At 38.1% G+C, this 13,206-nt stretch overlaps 1 protein-coding gene across 2 annotated transcripts in view; it reads left to right on the top strand.

Annotated features, from left to right (window-relative positions):
* Pde4d (phosphodiesterase 4D) overlaps positions 1-13,206 on the top strand; it is an 845,080-nt gene that overhangs the window by 190,975 nt on the left and 640,899 nt on the right. The gene's annotated exons all lie outside the window — the stretch shown is intronic.

The raw sequence follows: 13,206 nt of genomic DNA, 5'->3' as shown, positions 1-13,206 counted from the left end.
TACTTCTTTTAGTTTTATTTTTAATTTTTCGCTTTTTGAAACAAGGTTTCTTTGTGTATCTTTCGCAGTCCTGAAACTCACTCTATTACCCAGGCTGTCATTGAACTCACAGGATCTGCTTGCCTCTGCCTCCCAAGTGCTGGGATTAAAGATGTATGCCACCACACCTTTAATTCGCAGAGGTCTGCCTGCCTCTGTCTCCCAAGTGTTGGGATTAAAGGTGTGCGTCACCACACTCAACTATTCTCTTTCTTTCTTTTTTTTTTTATTTTAAGGACTTTATTTATTTATTTTTTTTTTTTTGGTTTTTCGAGACAGGGTTTCTCTGTGGCTTTGGAGCCTGTCCTGGAACTAGCTCTGTAGACCAGGCTGGTCTAGAACTCACAGAGATCCACCTGCCTCTGCCTCCCGAGTGCTGGGATTAAAGGCATGCGCCACCATCGCCCGGCTTTATCTTTTTTTTTTTTATCCTGAGCTAACTTATATTTTTAAATACACTATAAACAATTTAGAGGTTTTCTTCATCTGAATCTATCTTTACTGTATATCTCTCTTTTTCTGACCACATGAGTCTTTAATTTGCTAAGCAATATGGGTAGGATTAAAGGCATGGCTTTGACGGCTAGATCCATCCCATGTCTTAGCTTTCTGAGAATCTGGCTTTATGGTGGAGGTACTGGCCAGAGCTGTGTTTATTACCACAACTGTATACGTTTCAAAGTCCATGCTGCCATCAAGAAACATGCTGTAGGCTATTCATAAACACCATTTAAGTGTTTTGTTGCAGAGCCTCTTAAAAGAGCTGCAAGGTTTTGCAGGTAAAGCTGAGTCAGGAAGCCTCTCTTAAATGAGAGTCCTTGTCTCTAGCAAGCAGAGAACACCTGAGAAAATGCTTCCAAGAAGCCATCCTTAACTCTGTTCTTTTTTTTTTTTTTATCTAGAATTCATTTCCCAAACTCTTGCAGGTTTTATGTGGATGCAGTTGTTCACATGGATACCATTTCTTGACCAAGGTTTCTGTCCTACCAGGCCCCTCTATGTTAGCCATACCACCCACAGCCATTTAGTCCCAAATAAACACATGGAGGTCTATATTAATTATAGAACTGATTGGCCTAGTAGCTCGAGCTTTTTATTAATGCATATAACTTTTATTAACCCATAATTCTTGTGTGCATTAGCCATGTGGCTTGGTACCTCTTTCGGTGAGGCATCCTCATCTTGCTTGCTCTGTGTCTGGGTCACAACTGCAGAATGAAACTTCTCTCTTTCCAGAATTCTCATTGCTCTGCCTGTACTTCCTGCCTGGTTGCCCCACCTATACTTCCTGCTTGGCTACTTGCCATTCGGCATTTTATTAAAAATAATACAAGTGACAGGATAAAAAAATAATTGTCCCACATCATACACCCACATACTCACCAGCATTTTTGTTTGCTTGTCTGTCTGTTTAGTGATGGCAATTTTGACTGTGTTGTGCTGGAATCTCAGTGGAGTTTTAATTTGCATTTTCTGGATGGTTAAGGACATTGAACATTTTTCACATGTTTGTTGTACTCTATCTTATGGGAACTATATGTTTGGTTCATTAGTGTATTTATTGATGAAATTGAGCTCTTGGTATCTAGGGTTTAAGTTCTGTATATATCCTAGGCAGGCATTAATCATCTGCCAGGTATACAAGCAACAAGAATTTTCTCCTATTCTCCTTTGTTGTGTGGAAGGATTTTCTAATTTTTAACTGTGTTGTCAATGTTTTGGGCCTATTTTCTATGCTATCAGAGCCCTTTGGTGAACATTTTTGCCAATTAATAGGTCTTGAAGCATTCCCCCTGTTTTTTCTTAATGGTTTCAGATATGGGTCAGGGGAGAATATGTTCTAAGTACATGCTATACAGTGTATACTTTTGAAAAAATGCATTTGTGTAGCTTGTTACTATGAACAGGGAATATAATCTAATTTAAAAAAATTTCCCACCAAAGTGGGATGAGGATGCCTCTTTTTATCATCTTATGTAGCTTTTCATATTTCTGTAATTTGAAATGTATTTTAAATCTTCCTAGAAAGCCATGGGCAAAGAAAATAAGTTTCTTATTTCTTTTCATCAAGTCATTCCTCATCACAATGGACATAAAATAAGTTGGTGGGTCAAACACAAGCTCAATTTCTTTCTATCAACCAGCCTTCCAAGGAAACACTCCACAGAGCTTGCACCTCTTTTGAAGAACCTGCCCCTTTAGTGAGCACTGCTGACAACAAATTGGGGTCTTGTTACATTATGTTCTTGTGAATAGCAACTGGCGAAACATTCTTCAGGAATTTAACAACTTTTCAATTATACCTTAGAGAGTTCTAAACTTTACTTAAGTAGCTGTTATGTACCAAAGGATCTTGAGAGCTTCTCTTTCTTTGTCATAAAAGTTAAGGAAATTATTCTCCAACCTGGGCTAGACTCTCAAAAATGGTGAAATACCTTTGGTTCAAATGGACATAATTAAAATGTAACATATTAATAGAGTTTATTTTTACTGAACTTTAACAGGATATAGAGTAGGGAATCTAAGTCTTTGAGGTCAACATAGAAATTCTTACTAGGAAGTGGAAGAAAATGGAATGTCCTAAGCATGAAAGTGATCTGATGCCAGCACAGAGATGTTGAACATTCAAGAGAAAACTGGACTGTGAACTCTACTGTCTGGTTTTCCAAGTTGAAACTTGAGAATGGAGATCGTAACAGTAGATTGGTAATTGTCAGCCTCAAAGACATTGTGCTGAAGTAAAGTATGTTGTGGAGATAACCACAGAGCTTGCTTTTGCTCTCTGACTCGGATGCCCCAAGGTTGAGACAGTAGTGTAGAGCTGCACCTATTTTGTCTGCTGGAAAATGGACTGTGAAAGTAGGGGTGTAGGAGTACTGGATAAGTCTGGGTATGGGAAGTGTTTTGTACAAATGGTACTTAGTAGGAAATAAAAGGATGGAATGTCCAAAGCATGAAAATGATCCGGCGTTTAGTGTTTAAGAGTTAAAACACATGCTTGAACATACCATCACTCTCTTGTTGCTCGTTTGTTACATGATTGTGTGTATTGTCTGAAGTGGAAATAAGCTAGAATATTTCTGGCTACTACAGCTATCAGATGCCTTCAGTATCATTCCGATGCCAACACATATTTGAAGTGCTGTTTTTAATGTAATTTTGGATGTTCAATTCCTGTTCTAATACATTTTCAGAGCTTATCACATATATAAATATTTTATTTAAACATTTTATTTTTCCAAAAGAGTTTCACTTAATTTTATTACATCAGAAATGTTGAATATTGTTCTAGAATTGTCTTCCTTCCTTCCTTTTTTCCTTCCTTCCTTCCCCCTCTCTTTCTTTCTTTCTTTCTTTCTTATTTTTGTTTTACCTTGCACATAGAATCTAGTCTTTCTTTGCAAACACATGGTATTTATAAGAACTTGCAGCAGAGTGAAAGTGAGTCATATTAGAAGAAGCTAATTCCCATGGAAGCTGCAGCAGGTCAGCCCTTCCCTGGCATCTCAGGTTCTTGGAGCAGAAGCACTGCTTTAATCTCTGAGAATACAAATAAATGCATGTCTTCTACCAGGAATCTAGGCACTTCTTCCAGGCCATGCTAATTGAGATGTGCCGGATGGTCATGAGTTAGACGGAAGCTTGAGGGGAAGAAGTCAGCAAGCTAAGAAAATCTGCTAGGATTGATTAATTCGACCACACTGAGAGAGAAAATATACAAGAGCGAATTTTCTGTTAGCTCTCAAGCAGAGACACATCATTTATGTTTGGCACCGAACTTAATGAGAACAAAGATGAAGGGTTTTCTTTCTGAGAGAGAAGAGCTCTCTTCAACCTGCCTTCCTTTGCAAAGTCTTTTCATAATGCCGTGCCGCTAATCCCGCACCCCTGACAGTCTTTCAGAAACACTGTGTGTAAATTACAAGGTCAGTCACTGTATCATATACTTTCTATTGGAGTGTTTTGTGGGCACGCGGTTTTGAGTACATCTGTGTTAGAGTGAGTAACTTAAAAAAATTACCAAAGTAAAGTTTATTCTCAAAGGAAGTATTATAAAATTATTAGTTATAAAAACATATTAGATGAAAGCCTATTATTTGTGATTTTTTAAAAGGCATCAAAGTAACTCTTTATTATGAACTTGTAAGCCTGGGGTACAATGTATTGAAAATGCAAAACCAAGTATTTTCCTGCATTTTAATAAAGTCAAGATGACAATACAATATTTATATTTAGGAGTTATATAATGAGTGATTTCTTATTGGATCCATTCTAAGACTACAAAAAAATTGAATATAAAAATCGCTATTCTTTATAAGACACCGAATGTGATTTGACAGCATTCAAAAATTTTAAACGCATTATATTGGTCATGTTAACAGATGTAAACTAGTAACAGATCATCAACCACTCTAAATAATTTGAAAATGATTTTTAGATCAATTTACTGATGTAAAATGAATAAACAAATGACCTTAATTTTGTGTTTCTTAATCGGTTGCACAAAGTACAAGTTGAGTGCTTTATATTGTAAACAAGAAAAACCCTAGGTAGCTATGACTATTAATAGCTATAGTTTGCAAGTGAATGGGTGGAAACTAAGGGAGGTTAAGCTTTTTCTCAAGGGCATACAATCTAGTAAGTATCATGTATGTAGGTTTTCAACAGGAGTTCATTAAAGAATGAATTAAGCCATGGTGAAAAGATCTCCTTGTGGCACAATAGGTTAATTCAGTAATCTGATAGACAGAACAAAGTCCAAAACCGAAGATATCCTTCCACTTAACGGATATTGAATGCTGACGAAAGCTAGAATGGCTGTCAAATGCCTAACATTTTTTCCCTGTCTTTTTTTTTCCAGAAGCTCATCTCCTATGTAGCCTCTTTCAAAAGTACTGTATTAATTAAAAAAGAAGCAAGGAAAACACTACTCAATATTCATAACTCTATTAAGCTCATGTGATTTAAGTAATTGCTTCGGTGCCTCTGATTCATCTCTGCTTGCTCCATTGTGCTCTGCTTATCCCGTAGGCTCTCAGTCATCCCTCTAATGAAGTAGCTAGGTCATGTGATTGGTAAAACCAGTGTTTATCAGATTTGCCTAGTAGATACTTTTGAAAATACAGTTCAATTATCAACAATAAAAAATAATATTTTGACCATAATAGGCCATTTTTAAAGATACAGTGGTATAAAAATGCAAAGATTAACCTCACACGTAGTCCATTAAAATCAAATTTTCATCTTGCCATATTTCTTACATGTATTTAAATTCTTTTTAAATTTCTTATTCTACATTGCCTATCCCATGTCTCAAATATAATTATTGACTCTCATAAAGTAGAATTTATATTCTATTCCATGCTATATTCATTTTATAATCCCACAAAAACTGTTATTTTTTACATGGTCATAAGCTGTACATAAATCACAAATCAGGCATGTTGTATTTGGAGCATGCATGTTTTCCTTTCCTCAGTAGTTTTTATTTTCCCTCTATATAGGACTAGATGCTGCCTCTTTTATTACCCTCTAAGAAATAATTTTGATGGTTTTAAATTTTTGGCATCACAAAGAGTATCTGGAATGCCAATAAAGGGAAGAGAATTTCTATTTCATTCTGTGATGTCTTAAGCACACGGAATAGCATACTCAGTGAATATCTGTGTAATAAATAAATGAATGATTTGTCAGTGTCTTGAGCATCCTTGCGGTGTCTTCGCATGTACATTTGCAGGATTTCCTTCAGGTACATGACTAGAATTGAAACTGTTAAGTAGTGATGCAAGGAGGATTATCATTTTTCCCGAAAGCTAGTCCACAGCGCTCCACAAAGAATACTGCTGCTTATTCTCAATGGTGTTTGACACTTGCCCGTTCCCTACCTATACACAACACTTGCTTTTTATTATATGTGAGTTTTTGCCTCTGTGTTAGATGAGATGTTTGTCTCACTATTGTAATTATCTACCCTGTCACTAATTTTTCTTTCCTAATCTCTAGCAATGTTTTCTGTTTCCTCCAATGCTCACTAAGCTTTAGTTCTTTACTGCTGTGACTTCTTGCGTCTAGTCCCAGCGGGGCCATTTGACTTCATTTTAATCCCATCAAAATCCTACAGCAGATACTTATGTCGCAGAAACACTAACCAGCGACCCACAACGTTCATGACAGTTTAAAGTCTATATGCTATGCAATGTTAGCCATCAAGTGCCCCAGTGTTCTGTTAAAATATTAACACAGAACTATTCACTCAAGAGCTCTTAAAAATTATTTCCTACTTGACACTTTGTCTGCAGTAATTGTAATTAAATGGGGACTGTGAGTGCCATGCCTCTGAAAATTGGCCATCTTATTCATTTGTCACACTTAAGGCATAAATCTGCCTTCTAGTTTTGATAATTGTAAAGTTAATCTTGTGGGCCTCATTGTTAGAGTTCAAGTTGACTATATATCACAGCGCTGTTGAGCTTTAAAACAGGTTTAAATCCATTGGCTGGGAGATCTGTTTTGGTGGAGAATGAATTCATTATGCTAATAGTCATATTATACATCCTAAGATGGGAGACATAAAGCACTTCTATTTTCATAACAACTTTACCCCCATATGACAAAGGTTAATTTAGCACTGGCTTTATATGAATGTGTTATATGGTATGTGTTAAAAGCTAGGGACAGACGATAGACAGAATAGATACTTAGAAGAATAATAGAAAGCAATTATAGGACTGTAGAAACCAACTGACTGTGGTGGGAAGATTTGAACGTGGACACATAGATGGATTTTCACTTACCTATGGGTTGGGTTAAGATAACCTAGCTGAGTGTTGTGTGAACTATCGGATGCCAGTTTATGCCTGGGTTAATGAGTTATTTTCCTTATTGCTGTGGCAAAAGTAATTCAAGGAAGAAGAGTCTCTTCCAGCTCGCAGTTTGAGGGTACTGCCCATCGTGGAAGTTGAGGCAGCAAGACAAGAATGTGAGTCAGTTGGTCACCGCCTCTTCTGGTGGGAAGCAGAGAAGGTGAATCCCGGCACTCAGGTTTCCCTCTCCTTTGGCCCCAGCCTACAAGATGCTACTGCCCATACTGAGGGGGTCGGGGCTTCCTACCTCAAGTAACCCAATCAAAAAAAAAAAAAAACATTCCCTACGTGCATCCCAGTGGTACATCCCCAGAGTTGTTCTGAATCCACTGATGTTGGCCATGATTATAGCAATCTCAATACTCTAAAAGAATTAGAATACATTATGCTTTTTAATATGAACTGATTTAGGTCAAAACAGGAACAAGAAGCAGCATTCAAATGTGTAGTCACTGGGGAAAACTTTAAAAAGGCCAGAAGGAAATGCACTTGACTTTGAGAATGTAATAGCCAAAAGAAATTGCATTCAAATACGAGAGCTAAAGAAACAATGCACAAGTAAATAAAACCCAAAATAATCATGAGTGCTTTTGAGTGTTTTACTTTTTTTTACCAAAGACAATTTCATAAGAATTGCTAATGGATAAAATCTAAACATTACATAAACTTTACCAGTCTTTTCCTCAACCATTCTTCCTGGTTGAGCTATCAAGCAGAGTTAATGCACCCATGATGTATTAAAGAGGAGAGATTACAGTTTACTGATAACATACTGTCAATTAACTGTGTTGGGAAAATACAGTTGTGACAGAGGTGAGGGTCTAAGGAAGGGTAGAAGTTAGAAAGTGATGGCAGATGATTAAGATGGTGATAATTTAGGCTTTTAATCACTGCCTCCACCACAGCAATTCAACATGGAGGGTGGGGGAGAAGCAAATAATTCAGAGGGCGTGGAGAGAGCCGAAGAAAGTATGGCGAAAGAGCAGAAAGATTACGCAACCGGAGAACATTATTTACAGCCTGGCTAAATAAATGAATGGACATCATAGTTATTTGATTTTTTTAAAGGAGGCCAAATGCTGCAGGGTGAAGAGATCGAAGGGCTGATACTGCAGGCAATTAGATGAATTCTTGAGGGAGAATTAAGATTTCTTATCAACAAAAATTTCCTGGGAGAATGATGTGTCAGAAGGTGGAAAACTTCCAGCGTACTTGTAAGAACTCCCTGAAGATACATGAAAGTTGCTAAGACGTTAATAGAAAGTATGCCATGTAAGGAAGATTTCCATGCAGAAGAAATGCGAGAATGGAGTTCTGTATCTCCATCTGCAGCTCCATATCAACAGGACGGGTCAGGACTCTCTGGTATATATGGAAGTAGTGACTATGATCTGGTTTGGAATCTCTTCTGTGAAGAAGGACATATTATTTCGACTTTCTATGTCTTCTTTTCTTGATTCCCTTTAAATGTGTATGGACTACGTTTTTAGTTAACTGTCACCCTCAACTATAAAACAATACATGTTCCCACCGCATGCCAAGGTTCATTGTTGCTGGAGAATCAGGGTTCTCTTTTGGGGGTTCCTGGCCTAGTTGATAAAAGAATTTAAAAACAGTCTCAGACAGAAGCTCCAGGACCAGTTTAGGAGTGCTTGAAAGAAAAACAGCAGGGCAGGCAAGGTATTAAATCCAGAGAGATGCCTGGGAGAAGGGAGACAGACAAGACAAGCTTTGAAAAGCCTTGCCTTTTGAGTTCAGGTTAGCAATGGCAACCTCCAAGCAGCTGAAGATGATGGTTTTCAGAGAAACAGCGAGAAAGTCCAGTGTATCAGGGAAAGAACTCTGAATTGGGACCCAAAGAAGAGGCAGAAAGGGAAAAGCTGTATAGTCTAGAGTTAGGAAAGCAAGCAAGATCAGCAAAGTGGACCCTTAAACAACCATTCATGGAGATGTTCCTGGGACTGTGGGTACATACTCTTATTAAGGGATGGTTAATCCTCCCAGCTTCCTTAGAAAATCTGCAGTAAATAAGCTTTTCTGAAGGATGGTCTCCTGGCTAGATAACCAAAAAGTGCTGTTAGAAGAGACAAAAGTGTGTATGTAATGTTCTGATGTTTGGGGGATAGATCTGAATATTATGTTTCCAGTCAAGGTCAGAAATAGAATTCATCTCATTCTTCTCACTAAGAGGAAGTAGCCTTCCTCTAATGAGCCTCAAAAGAGCCCTGATAAGTCTTCTCTTTCATATAAACAATGGGAGCTATGCTCCAACAAGGAAGGAGTACTCCCTTAATGGCTCCCAAGCATGCCAATGCCTGTCTCGCTGCCCAGTAAAGTCGCTGCACTGGACATGGTAGGCTTGGTTAGCCCATTACCTTACATCACATTTAAAGTGGAATATATGTCTTTTAAGTTTTAATAGAACAAAAGGACTGATGAAAAATTTTGCATTATCTCAAGTCAGCATTAGAATTACATTAAAGGAGGGGGGTTTGTTCCCATGGCTAATCGGGGTTTGGCATATTGTAACAGTACTTACCCTAGCAATTCTGATAGCTATGAAATATATCAGACTTGATCCTACTACTTCATTTATACTGTTGACATTAAGTTAAATATTCTCTTTTGGTATTTTAGATTAGGTGTGTGTTTTCCTGATAAAAGCATAAGTTTGATTACCTTACAAATGATCTTTTGAGGGTGACGATGTAGTAGACATTCTCACGGAATCATGGAGAGCTGTAGAGTTCTGTTGTTTGCATTTTTATCCTGAGTAAAGGGGGACCTCCCCAACTGTTAAGTCCTCAGAAAGTTTGGGGTGTTACTGTTACTGTTGTTATGTAGCCCAGTGGGTCAAATCCAGGGCCTTGCACAGCACGGGCAAATGCTCTAACGACTAAACACTTGCTCTAACCCCTAGCATACTTTAAATGAAGAACTTTTTACTTTCCTGGTCCCCACCCAAAGCAGAATCCCTTCTTATACTTAGCAGTGAAACCAGGTCTTCTCTCAGACATAAAACTCAGCTGACAATTAGACCATTCATAGAATGGTCTCTCCTCATTGTTCATTCAAGTACCTGAATTCTTCCCACTTCCCTGGGTTCTGCACCAGCACGGCTCTGCCTTCGTTGTGTAATTATTTATATATTGGAGACATAGTCACACACACACACACACACACACACACACACACACATTTACTGTGATGTCCAGAAACAGAAGCACCTGGGAAAGGCAATCTGTCCTCTTTTCCTCAAAAATCCCAAGAGTACTCAACACCATGCTGAGGAAAAGATGAGTAAACCAGCTGCAGTAGTGCGCAACCCTCTTACCACGTTCCCCCGCCCCAGTCAGTTCCCTTTGGTGGTCCCCGACAGGGTTCTGTCTAAACTAAAGGAATCTTGGATTTGTGCTCTCTTTACATAAAATGTTATTACTTATTTTTTTTCTTAGGCAAGGTGGCATTAGGGTCCCAGCTAACTTTGTCTTTCCCGCACAGCTCTAGTGCTGGTCTATTTGTAGCGTCTTTCACGGCTTCTGCTTCATCTCTGCCGTCTCCCTTCCCCCAGCAGAGGATGAGAGAAAACGGCAATATTTACACTGAGTTGGAGAGCCTGGGTACTTGAGCCCCGAGGCTCGATCTGGCCTAGTGGTTGTGGTCAGCTGCTCCCAAGTTTGTCAATACAAGCAGCCAGAAAGCAAGCATGTCTGAAGTACGGCTTCCACAGTGGTGCCCGCTTCTTGCTGCTCCAGGCTGTGTGTCCTGCTCTTTGGAAACTTCTTCATGGGGGGTAGCAAGCTCTTGGAACCACTGGCCTTTCTCTCAGCTGAATTAAGTATCTTTCTGGGAAGATTAGATTATTTTCAACAAATTTTATTTTAGTATAAACCCACCCAGAATGAGTGAGCACTAACGAGGTTTTCAGCGGTGACGTCACTAGAGAGGCCATGTCACGGTACAGGAGATGACATTCTGACAGAGTTCAGCATCGCTTATTTATTTACATGAGGGAATTGTGGGAATTTCCATGCTTAGCTGAAAGTGAAAGACTTTTCTTCTTTGCTTAAAACCCATTTCTCTTCCTGGTTCTGCTAGGAGAAATGAGAGCCCGGGAAGGCTCTGCTCCTCTGTGTTCTCTACCTGGACCATTAGAGGCAAGTGATGCTTGCAGCCTCTAGAACACCACTTCATGTATTCAGTGATGAATTGAGGATAGATACGCAAGTGTCCTTGCCTAAAACGTTGGGATTCTATTTTCAAATGCATAGCTTCTCAGCGCTAGCTTTGCTGGACGTGTTTGGGAGTCAGGAGGAACAGCCTCGCTTATGTAAAGAACAGGCCCTAGATGAAAATGAGTTCTTTTAAGTCAATAGTGTTGACTTTATTCAGGGTGACTTTTATGTCCTAGGTGTAAGTAGGACATTCATCAGCTGGGGCTTAGGTAAGACTTCTCTTGTCAAGATTAGTCATTTATTTTTATCAATTAGTCATTGTAAGTAGTCACAGCCATGCCAAACCTCCACAGTAATCAGATTATGTCTGGAGAAGGATCTAAGGTACCTAAGTGCAAGAGGATAAGCTACCTACAAGCCATCCATGATATGGACTATGGTAGGGGAAAACCCATTTTGAACTAAGTTTTGATAAGCTGCAAACTGTTCTTATCCTTCAGGTACACACTATCATCCTGCTTGTCCTCACTAGTTTCATACCTGTGTGCTGTGGGTTCCCTAGAGTGTGCCCTAGGGGTCTTACATGGAGAACACTTGCCAGGCTCTTGTGACAATGTTCTTGAAACAGAAATAGCTGCAGAATCTGGTGAAAAATAAGACCCTACTGGAGTTTAATTTTAGAACACTATTATCTCTTCCTGTTCATATACTATAAAGGTCCCGTTTCCAAATTAATAAACACATTTGAGGAACACTCAATTCACTCATGAAAATTCTTTTTTAACAATGGTTATGTCAACTAACATTTTTAGTGGAATTAAGATAGCAGTAGTTAATACTCTACATGCAAATAGCCAAATTTGAAGTCTGGACTCTACATTAAGGTAATTCTCATATAAGAGATTGTTCCTAAGATGAATAATGAAACTCAATTTCTCTGTCTTCCATGGAACGCTGTAAGTTATTTTCAGCAATAAAACAAACTTATAGAAACTTTAGTAGTACAAAGAAAAAAGTCACTCTAGGTATTCCCTTCTAGAAAAGACTGTACCAATTTATATGCACTGTTCCTGTTAGTCAATTAATATAACAATGTATGTGTCAATAATTTTTCTCTATGTAAACAAGAAAGTACTCTGTGTATTAATGTTTTAAGAATTTTCTTAGATAACTTTGTATTGCAGCATACATGGTGGCTTTATTTTTTGGTAGTATTCTTCTTTGTGCACCTGTCATGCTCTGTCCAACAATTCAGGTTGATTAAATGTCCAACTTATTTTTTTTAGGATAGAATCTTAGGCCAGATGAATATGATCATTGTGCTCTGATTTTCCACACATCACATCTAATCAAAACTTTGACATGCTCTTATTTGGAGACTACAAGGTCTTTCTGCTAGTTTGCAAAGGGTCAAATTAGCAAATATTTTGGACCTGAAGTGTCATAAAGCTTCTGCCCCAGCTATGCAAGTCCACCATCACAGTATAAAAGCAGCCATTAGGCAATATGTAAATTGATGGCCATAGTTAAGTTTTTATAAAATATTCAAAAATTGACCACAGGCCTGATTAAAGGGGTAGGAGTTTGCAATCAGAACAACACCCAAGAGCAACTGTTTTGTTGATGAGCTTGTGTAGACACGGTGCCCTTTCATGGCAATGGTTGTATCTTCTATTGTCCTCCATGTTTGTACACATCGATACATACCTGTTGAACCACGGAATTAATTCACTGTTTTACCATTTGCTGTCTCTAAATATGAGCCTGGTTGCTTTGTATCTGAAGATACTTATTTTAATTTTTAGCTAATCCTGCCTCATTCTTATGTGCAACTAAAGTGGTATACAGATTGTAAAGTTATGATGTTACTATTAATACTTACTTTTTATCGAGCAATGTAAGAGCAATTCTGTAACAAAGTCAAGGTTATGCTTACATTTAAAAATCTTGCTTTCTTGCAGCTAGTCTGCTGTAAAATCTCACAGAATGCCAAGACTATATTGCTGGTTCCATGCAAAGATTATGATGTGTCCAATTTATCTTTTGTTCATAAAAATTAGTAATAACTGCTAAAATTGCTATCTTATTTAAAACATTATTTTATAAATTTATATATATGGGAGTGTGTT

Source organism: Microtus oregoni, unplaced genomic scaffold (genome assembly GCF_018167655.1).
Source record: "Microtus oregoni isolate MIOR12 unplaced genomic scaffold, Mior012 000014F_ref0000157, whole genome shotgun sequence".
In the NCBI taxonomy this organism is placed as follows: Eukaryota; Metazoa; Chordata; class Mammalia; order Rodentia; family Cricetidae; genus Microtus; species Microtus oregoni.
Note: the sequence above shows the minus strand (reverse complement) of the source record. Positions and strands in the feature narration are given on the sequence as shown.